General features: G+C 46.1%; 1 protein-coding gene across 1 annotated transcript in view; it reads left to right on the forward strand.

Annotated features, from left to right (window-relative positions):
* Nucleotides 1–10,696, forward strand: part of DAPK1 (death associated protein kinase 1) — a 164,907-nt gene that overhangs the window by 3,068 nt on the left and 151,143 nt on the right. The gene's annotated exons all lie outside the window — the stretch shown is intronic.

Here is a 10,696-nt window from a genome sequence, read left to right on the forward strand (position 1 = left end):
TTATTTTTTTTTAAAGATTTTATTTATTTATTTGAGAGAGAGAGAATGAGAGACAGAGAGCATGAGAGGGAGGAGGGTCAGAGGGAGAAGCAGACTCCCCGCCGAGCAGGGAGCCCGATGCGGGACTCGATCCCGGGACTCCAGGATCATGACCTGAGCCGAAGGCAGTCGCTTAACCAACTGAGCCACCCAGGCGCCCTAAAAGCCATTTTTAAAAGGATACTGTAAGAGAGTATTTCTGTATGTGTTTAGTATCAACTCAGGACATCACTGAGAGCCTGCACTTAGGAGGAGCTTATGCTATATTATTGGAGATTTCCTGAGGGAATAAGGAAGAAGGAAAGCTCTCAAAAATCATACTTCATGGGTATGTTTAAGATTAAGGTTTAAGGGTATGTGGTTGAAGTACTTGGTTTAACTAGAAATAAATCACTTTATTCCTGTGGTTTTCAGCAAGATGAGTGGTATATGAAGTTTTCCTTTGAGTTTCCGTACTAGGAAAAAAAGGTGAAAAAATGTATTTTAATTCCATTTGTGTAGTGTGGCCTGATTATATAAATTCTCTTAGAAAGAGGGGTGATTAAAATTAGGTGAGCCAATTGCTTTATGGATTAAGTATATGACCTTATTTTCAGTAAGATCTTTTGGTAAAATTGTGTGTTATGAGAAAGAAAAAAAACAAAGCCTCCCTGAGGCTGGTGGGGGAGTTATCTTTACTTCGTGGGCGAGATGACAGGCCCTCTGCCTCTGAGCTGAGAGGTGGCTTGCTCAGTTCTCACTACATTTAGCTTTGATTTTTGTCTCGGTCTCCATTTCTGTGTAGAACTTTCTCCCCACGGTGCAAGACTAATTGACACCTGGTTGATGGGCTGATTTAATTTGTGTGACCTATGGATTTGAGAGAAGGGCTCTGAGAAAATGGGAGTTGGGGGTTTTTAAAATAAAGTATATATGCCCATCCATCTGATACAGCTGCTTTTGCTTTGCCTAAAAATGGGGAAAATGGTTGATTTGAGGGGGAAGTTTTTTTTCCAAGCCCTGTGATTTTTACATCTGCCTGGGAAATAGCCACTTCCTGAAAACAAGTCCTGACCTAAGATAGATATGAAGGAAAGAGGCTACTTCATGTGTCACAGAAATGGAAATGGGCAGATAATTGAGCACAAATGCGAGGCCCTTGTAAGCAGTGAGTTATACACAGACCAGTGTGTACATTCTACACTTGACTTGCATGTCTTTAGGAGTCATCTAAATAATAGGTACTTGTTTAACTTATGCATATGCTGAGACCAAGTCCATAGCCAGAGGAGGGAAGATGGGTGCGCTCAGTATTATTACTATTATTACTTTACTTTTAGGAAAAGAGAGTACATATGTATGAGTGCTTGTGTGTGTGTGTGTCTGTGTGTGCTAGTGTGTGTCTGTGTACTGCCCAGGACTGCTGTAAAAGCTCTCTGTCCCTGTAAAGAACGTTATAAAGTATTCTGATGATTGCAGTAGTGATCCAGCAGACAGACCACTGGACAGACATCCTGGTTCAGAACCTGGCTCTGCAACTTGCTAATCACCTTGAATAAGTCCCTCACCCTCTCTGACTCTCAGGATCTTCATATTTAAAGCAAGGGGCTTAGGGGTGCCTGGCTGGCTCAGTCAAAAGAGCAAGCGACTCTTGTTCTCGGGGTCATGAGTTTGAGCCCCATGTTGGGTGTAGAGATTACTTAAATAAATGAATAAATAAAAACTTAAAAAAAATAGAGAGGCTTAATGCTTATGTCATGGCTGTTGTGAAAATCACATAATCTAACACATGTAAAAGTATTTTAATCAGCAGTAAGGAGTTAAACCAAGGCAGATATTATCTGCAGGACTGACCGAGACATGTGGGTGTTCCAGCCAGGCTAATAATTTGGCCTGCAAGTCCATTTTTGTTCAGGTATCTGTTTACCAGTTTTGGGGAAGGGAGGCCTTCTGGGAAAAGGGTCATGTGTCGGGGAGGCACGTTGATGTTGCCCTTGGCCTCCCCACTCTGAGTCTGAATAAAGCAGCTCTGAACTCGAACATGAACCCGTTGTGAGCAGCCACCCCTTCCTTTAGAAGACTGTTTGGTGACCTTTTGTGTTGACTCCGGGAGGCCCTTTGGGGTCTCACTGTCCATCTCAGGAGGTGGAACAAAGCCCTGTTTCCATCCCAGGGAGTGGTTTCTGGGAGGGGTTCTTATGCATGCAGATTTCTCCATCTGCCATTATATCTGGGTCATTTTTAGTGCCCCGGGATGCCTTAGACACTCTTATCAGCGGGAGCTTGGGAGGCTGCATGCTGGCTTGTCCCACCATCGGGCTCCCCTTATGTGGTTGGCCGTGGTCCAGCCTAACCTGTGAGCCTTCTGGACATCTCTCTGAGCACCACTTTCCCGGGGAACTGGCCTTCTTTCCTCTCCCGCTGTCTGACCTTACATGGTCTTAAGACCCGGGTCCTACCTCCTGAAGAAATTCCCTCCACAGTGATTTCTCCCTTCAGACTTGCTGTCTTGAAGCACTCTACTCTGTTGGAACATGACTGCAGACTGTGTCATGCCATGCCATGTCCTTGCTTTGTGCTATCGTTATTGTTGTGTTGCTTTTTTTTTTTTTTTTTAAAGATTTTACCCATCCATTTGACAGAGAGAGACAGCCAGAGAGGGAACACAAGCAGGGTAAGTGGGAGAGAGAGAGAAGCAGGCTAGCAGGCTTCCCACCAAGCAGGGAATCCGATGCGGGGCTCGATCCCAGGACCCTGGGACCATGACCTGAGCCGAAGGCAGACGCCCAATGACTGAGCCACCCAGGCGCCCCTCTTGTGTTGCTTCTTGTAGCCCGCTTGAGCGTTCCTTCTGGTGAGCTCCGTGGTCTTTTCTCCCCAGGGCATGCAGTGTGCCCTGTAACACCAGGCGAAAGCTCCATCAGTGCCTGGACAAGCCAATGCAGGTTGGCAGGTGCAATATTGGGACCAGCATGGGGATTTAAGACCTAAATGATGATGTGGATGCTGATGCTGATAGAGAGGCAATGTGTGGTGTGAGGCAGCCTCGGTACACTCACTTGGAAAGTGGGGAGACACCGACTTTTATAGGGTGTTGTGGGAATGAGAGACCGTGGCTGTAACCACCTGACACGCTGTGACTGCTTAAGGTATTATTTTTAATAACTGTTGCCCCCTACCACATTGTAGAGTCATTGTTTATTTGATTACCTGCTTTCCTCACAGGTTGTCACAAGGCTGTGACCTTGGACTTGCTCATCAGTTTGTATCTCTAAAGCCACTTAGGTACTTGTTGGTAGAGGCTCAATAAATGCTCGCTCTTTGGATGAGTAGATTGATATATGTAAAGCACCGTGAACACACACACACGCTCGTACGTACATATGGCCCTCAGTGAGTGATGACCCCGGGGAGATGAGCTTGGGATGTTAAGGGCTGCAGCTTATAAGAGTAAAAACTGCTTTTCCTTCTGTGTTCTCTGTGACTGGACAGTTACATGTCCAAGTTACATGTCCAGCTTTAAACAAAACAAAGTGGAGCATTAGATAATTTACATCGGTTCCGATGGTGGCTGGAAGCTTAATCATTCAAATTTAAAACTTTCTCATTCCGGCGTACAATCCATAGGCATTTTAATTGAAGTAAGGCTTCGTCCTAAACTCCCAAGAGTCAGCGTACATCTTTCATTTGGTTTACTGAGGACCACAGAGTGGGTCCTAAGAATTAAGGCAATCCTTTGTGGGTGGAAAGAGGAAAGACTTCTTGGCCTGGTTTTCCCTTTAGAGGGAGAATCACAGGCCCACCTGGTTGACTAGTGAGATCATCCTGTAGGACGGCGCCGAATGTGATTTTTTTAATTTGCATTTCTGCTTCTGTGTTCCCTCAGATGTTTCCTCTGATAAGAGAGGCTGCAAAGTTTTAAGAGAGAGAAGGTTCAAATATACATAATAGAGGTGATGTTCAGTGATTTGTTTTTATTAAAGTATAGTCGACACACAATGTTAGGTTAATTTCAGGTGTACAGCATATGATTGACTGCTCATGTGTGATGGTGTGCCCACAGTGTGGCTTCCCTCTGTCACCCATGTACAACACTATTAGGACATCATCGACTATGTTCTGCATTCAGTGATTTTGAATTCTGTGCATTTTAGGAAGGTCCAATAATGGTCTTGCAGGGCGTGAAGGGAGGGCACGGTGATGGAGGTGAGCAGCAGTTTGGCTGGATGCTTGCTTGCCAGCACTGGGAAGGTATCTCTGGACCACCCAGGCAGGCATAATTTAGGTTCGATGGGGCCAGAAACATAGGGGGTTGAGGTTTTATTGATGGGGAGCTAAGAAGCATTGAAGCGGACTCTTTGGTCCCCCTATGCCTTGTTACCCCCAAGCCTGTATCTTACCTAGCCACTTGGGAACCTAAGGCCCCATAACATTGGCTGCCTCTACAAAGCTGTGGAAAACACGCAGTAGGCTTACAGAGATGGATGCTCGGATTAATTTCAGTAATTACATATGGGAGTTATATCAGGAGAGGTGACAGTGTCAGCATGTCCTCTTACCTTCGAGCAAAGTTGTGACCCCTTAAAGGCAAAGACCATTTCCTCCCAGGTGGAGTGGGGGTGGGGAGGGCATCTGGGTGGATATCCTTGGAGGTGGTGTGGGGGGCAAGGCCTAAGCCCTGTGAGCTACAAGGTCAGTTACATTGTCTGACCTCTTTCAAGAACCCCTGTCTTCCTGCAGGGAAATGTGTTACGAACTTTCACCCTGAATTCTAGCCAGATGCTGTGTGTACCTACGCTAGCCAGGCATTTTGTCTAAATGCAATAAAACATGATTTTACTAGAAAGTTATTACTGATCATGAGACAAAGACTCTGCTTACTGGTGGAAAGGAGGGGCTTGCCTTGGTGAAGGGCAGCCCAAAGACCCCTCGGCACCCGGAGCTGGAAGAAGCTGGAATAATCAGTGGGTCCTCCCTTTCCATTTCATCTAGTCGGTGCTTAGACAGGTCAGGTGTCTCGAGCAGCTGCTTAGTAGGTAGCAAGAGGTGGGCCCCGAAACCTGGCCAGGCCTGCTTCAGACGTTCTTTACACTAGTTAGGATTTGGCAAGATATTTTTTTTTTTTATGATTTTATTTATTTATTCGTGAGAGACAGAGAGAGAGACAGAGGCAGAGGGAGAAGCAGGCTCCCCGCGGAGCAGGGAGCCTGATGCGGGACTCGATCCCAGGACCCTGGGATCATGACCTGAGCCGAAGGCAGACGCATAACCGACTGAGCCACCCAGGCGTCCCTGGCAAGATATTTAAGAGAGGTGATTTGGGCAGCCAGCTAATGCCAATCCGTTTTTAATATCTGCCTTTGAGAGGGTGGTTAGGAACAGCTAGAAGCCAACTTCACTGAAGGTTTGATCCCCGCCCCCCCCGCCCCTCTCCCAAGCCAGAGGCTTGCTCTGAGCTCAGAACTCCCCTGGCACTTTCCTGCACACAGAAACTTCTTTCCTTTTCCCTTGTGCTCCATGGTTATGAATGATGTTGGTGTGTGGCATGGTTTGACCCAACTCCCAAAATTAATAGTTCAGCTTTTTAGAAAGTTCACAGAACACTCTTATTATTATTTAACCTTTGAGTAATGTACCGTGTTAAGTCATGGCTCTGCCTGGTGGGCCATCCCCTAAATGACAAGCAGTTTCTCGTTTCATGAAGTGGCACTAGTCCGCATGGTTTAGGGCCTGCTGTATGATTGCCTGAGACTATATGTGGAAGACCATACTTGGTTGTTTTGCTTTGGTTTATTGAGGTAAATTATCACAATAGAAAGCCCCATCTGTCAGCCTTGAGAGAGGTGATATGACAGTATAATTATTTATAGTAAATCCAATTTATCACTTTGTTAACATTCTAAATGAATTCCTTTAAATGTGAGAGGAGGAAAAAAACAATTGCCATTCGGTTTTTCTACAGTATCTAAATGGGATTGAAACAACTGGGCCTGAGTAATAAATCTTTCTTAGGTAAACCAAAAAGTACTGTACCTCTCTTTAGGTTTAATGTGCCAAGAGGATTTTTACAAAGTCTAAAACCTAAAATGGTTAGTGTCTTATTTTCAATCCCAGTCCAAAACAAAACAAAACAAACAAAACAAAACAAAACAAAAGCAGTCCTGTGCTAGTCACTGATCTCGGGCAGTAGGTTGACCGGTGTGACTCTTGTTTATAGCTTCTCTCTTTTTTAGGTGACATAAGAAGCTAGTGTGGCTTACAGATCACACTGTGGCCACTTAAGTATAATGTTGCCTCCGCCTGAGAAATGACCATGTGGCTCACCCCTCTGTCCTACGACATTTCCAGTGTGAGCTTGAGGAATTTTATTCAGCAACCTAATGTATATTCAGAGATGTCAGGAGAGGAGGTGGGGTGAACGTTGTTGATTTTTTCCCTTTATAAACACATTCAACTTTGGATGAGGAACATAATGTTTGAGCAAATGAGTGCTGGAAACTGCTGATCTCTGGTGTTTGAAAAGTTTATACTGATGGTGCTTATATTCATAAGCCTGGTGGTTTTCAGCTGGGAAATTTGGCTCTGAGTGTGGCCTCTCTTTTGGGACATATTTTCTGTCAAAACTACCTAATTATTCTTATTTAGATCTAATGTGATGAACGAGGCTGGTTTATCTCAAGTAGTGTGGATATTGTAAGTGTTCACCTGCAAGGAATGAGCTAATTTCCATTCTTTCCCGTTGTTCAGTAGTTCGTTCTGCGGCTCGGCATTTCCTGCCATTGAAACCACGCATACTTTGCCTTTGTATCTTAAAAAGTCAGGAGCTTTAAGACCTTACTTCCATCTTCCATGCTCATGTCTGAGGCCCTTGAGGGTAGAATTTTCCAGTTGAAAAATAAATGTAGGGAAAATAATCAATGCCCCCTTTTTCGATCTGTCATGAAAAGGATTAGCTCTTCCTCTGAGCTGCACGTCTGTCTGTGACCAGGCTGTGTATGCAGAGGGTAGGTAGGACGTGGCTGAGGCAAGGAACAGCGACAGAGGGATCTGTTGGGACAGAGAGGGAGTGGCTTGGAGCAGAAAAGATCAGTAGTTGGAGCTGACCGAGGCCTCAGCTTCCCGTCCTCCTTTGAGAAGTTGCTTTGCCTCCTCTGTTCGGAGCTCCATTTTTTTGGGGGGGGAGAGGGCGGGGGCATCTGTGGTTTCTGGGTAAGCAGTGTGTGTGTCTCTGGGAAAGTGATGAAAAAGACCACAACCTTTTGAGCGTAGTTTTTAATACGCTGGGCTTTACAAGCTGCTTACAAGCTGCTTCACTTTACAAACAACAACAGCAACAAACTAAGCTAGGGCCACTGCAGGTATGTACATACAGTCGAGAAGGGACTTTTACAGCCAACTGCTGACGTCTGAGATGCTGAATTGCACATGATACACGGAGGAGCTGTCTGTAGAAATTTGGTAAGCAAAACCAAACCCAAAAACACTGAGAGGTCACTTGCTACCTAACAAATACCGTTTTATTGGTATATAAATCAGTATAATTGAAAACAGAGCCTGCCAGGGGTTTCTGTTATACACCTGGGGTGTGAATATACAAAGCTGTCTCTCTAAATATTGTCTTTGCCACTCAGAGTATCTAGAATCAGCGTGTGAGCTGTTGTTCGTGAAGCCAGAAACTTCTACTGAGTTTGTCCTCAGGAGCTCCTCTGGCTCCTGATGATCACGGGTTAGCTTCCTTCCCCACTGCAGGGTACGAGTAGCCCCTTTCCCGGCTTGCTTATGCCTCTCTGCAGACCGTGAGTGCAGTTGCACCAGGGTGCTCAGGGCAAGGCCCGGCTGACTTCAGGCACTAATGCTCCTTTTTCTCCCGAATGTCATTTTTTCCACATTGTGCCGTTGGAGCGAAGTAGATTCCTCACCTGTCATCCCATCTGGCCGTGAGCCTATCAAGTGACTGCTTGGGATTCTGTTCTTGGCATTTCTTTGCAGCGTAATTCAAACAAGCTTCAGGATAGCTGGAAGATATTTACAGTTTTCCCTTCTAGAACTGATGAGGGCTGGCTCTAAGTACCATCCTGTATTTTTCCTCACGTAGAACTGCAGGCGGCTGATTCAGTTGTTTGGGAGAGGAAGTGAATGAGTACAAGTGGAATATTTTCCAGGATAAAGTTTTATCAGTCCGTGCTCTCCCTACCCCTCCCTTGCCACAGAGACAGCAGAGCTTGGCAAATCCAGCAGTGGACACGCGAGGTAAGCCTCGGGGCGGTGTGTGTGGAAGCACGAAGTCCCTGGGTTTTGCCAAATAAGATCCTGGCGCTGAATGGGTATGCCCTGTTTTCTGAATATTGCTAATTAGTAGGGACCAGCCTCAGTAGGTCTCATCTTCAGAAGCAGTCTTCTCTCTTTGATGAAGATAATTAAAAAAAAAATACCTACATTAGAGAGAAGTGATCACCTGGAGAAATAGAGGCAAATAGGAAATGACCTGGCCAGTGTCAGCCCATAGCCTTCTCCAGAGCATGCGCCCGGCTCTTCCACCAGGAAGACTGTCTTAGTTTTTATATTCCTTTTTTTTAAAAAAAAAACATTTTATTTATTTATTTTGTTGGAGAGAGAGAGACACACACAGCGAGAGAGGGAACACAAGCAGGGGGAGAGGGAGAGGGAGAAGCAGGCTTCCTGCGGAGCAGGGAGCCCGATGCGGGGCTCAATTCCCAGGACCCTGGGACCATGACCTGAGCTGAAGGCAGATGCTTAACGACTGAGCCACCCAGGCACCCCTAGTTTTTATATTCCTTAATAATTTGGAATGAAGCAGTGGCCACTCTGTGTCCTTTTGCAGTTGGCTTCTGCATGTGCTTCTCGGCTCTCCCTGTGGATTGTGCGTTTTCTGAGAGTAGAGAACATGGCTCTTTGTGTCTCTTCTGTTGGGTGGGATTAAGCTAAGCACACAGTGGGTCTTATTTATTTGCCTTATGAAGGCACATATGCAGAAATTAGAATATGGTTCAGAGGTTTGGACACAAATCCCTGATTCCACAATGCACACCAGCTGTTACCTTGGGAAACTCACTTGACTCAGTTTTTTCATCCGTTAAATGGGGATAATAATCATACCTATCTCATAAGTTCGTTGCGAGGTTGTAGATAATGTATGTGAAGTGCTTGGTCTGGTACCAGGCACACAGTAAATGCTTGAGAAGCGGTCGTTGGTTAACAAGATGGAGAGAGCGAGAGGGAATGAGGGAGAGGGGGACTGTATAACACGCTTCTGAATCTATGTGATAGAACCCTACCTTGCCTCCATTCATTCCTTCTTTCCCTGCTCAGTTTCTGGCCTGGACACCTAGCAGTAGGGTAGGGGTGAGGGCTCACTCCTTAGTTCCATCCTTCCGCCTTCTCTTCTCCATTCTCCTCTACCTTTGGCTCAGCCTGCAGGGGGGCTCATTCTGCCAAGTTCGACTTTGTTCATCTGATCCGTCCTTATAGGAGTGCCTGCCCCAAGCCTGTGGGCGCTAACCCAGGACTTGGTTTCTGTGCTGGGTTCCCTCAGCGAGTCTGCCTCATGTTGTGGTAGATGGTTCTTCGAGTTCCTGAGAAGCAAATTAGGAATTGAGCTGTGCATTCAAAAATGGGCTGCTGGGGATAAGATGCCATCTTGAAAGTCCACCCAGGGGAACCTGGGCGGCTCAGTTGGTTGAGTGTCTGCCTTTGGCTCAGGTCATGATCTCAGGTTCGTAAGATCGAGTCCTGAATCGGGCTCCCTCCTCAGCCGGGAACCTGCTTCCCCCTCACCCACTCCCCCTTCCCCTGCTCATGCTCTCTCTCTCTCTCAAGTAAATAAATAAAATCCTTAAAAAAATAAAATAAAAAAGAAAGTGCACCAGACGCCATGGGAAGAGGAAGGGGGAAGCTTCTGTTAAGGAGGTCCTATTAAGATGGAAAGAGAGGTGTCCAGGGAAGCCAGGGTCACTAAAGCGGCAAGTCAGCCAGGAGTCAGCTGCTCAGAAAAGCTCCGAGGGGTAGCCCTCCTGGCATTGTTGGGGACCCGGGACATGTCAGCACGCAAATTCAGCTTTCCTATGCTGTCCTTGAGTTCCTAAAAAGCCTATTTCATTTTTCTAGCTGCTTTTTAAGTTAAAAATTGTCCTGAGCAGCCAGCAAAGACCCCAGGAATTTGATCAGAGACACAAAGCACGGCTTTTTGTGATAGATCTTTATGGAAAAAGAGGTCTGAAATGAGGGCCCCCGAGTGCCTGAGCAAGACGAGCTTGCTACAGAACACCAGACCTATGGCAGATCGGAGCCTCCATTCAGCTCTTGACACGTACTGATTTAAGATGTGAAAATGAGTGTTTGGCCAAACCCAAATTGCCCATGCCAGGAAAAGCCTATTAGGTTGGTGGCTGAAAGACTGAATTGTTAGGTCTCACTTAATGGCCAGGAGGCTCTGCCAGGTGCTGGGGGTGAATGCCCACTTAAACCCGGGAGTGCCCATCCTTGTTCCCCTAGGTGGGGGTCTCGTCTGTGCAGGGAACAGGGCTCCTGCCCAAGAGGCCACTTTTAAAGGGTGCTTCCTCATTCTTCAGGCCCATAGAGCGGATAGCTTTAGTTTCTAAAAGTGACATTAGAATTTGAAAAGAAAAATACTTGGAAACCGGGTCTAGAAGGTGAGTTC

The sequence above is a fragment of the Leptonychotes weddellii genome, chromosome 14, assembly GCF_054177405.1.
Source record: "Leptonychotes weddellii isolate Sample4059 chromosome 14, ASM5417740v2, whole genome shotgun sequence".
Lineage (NCBI taxonomy): Eukaryota > Metazoa > Chordata > Mammalia > Carnivora > Phocidae > Leptonychotes > Leptonychotes weddellii.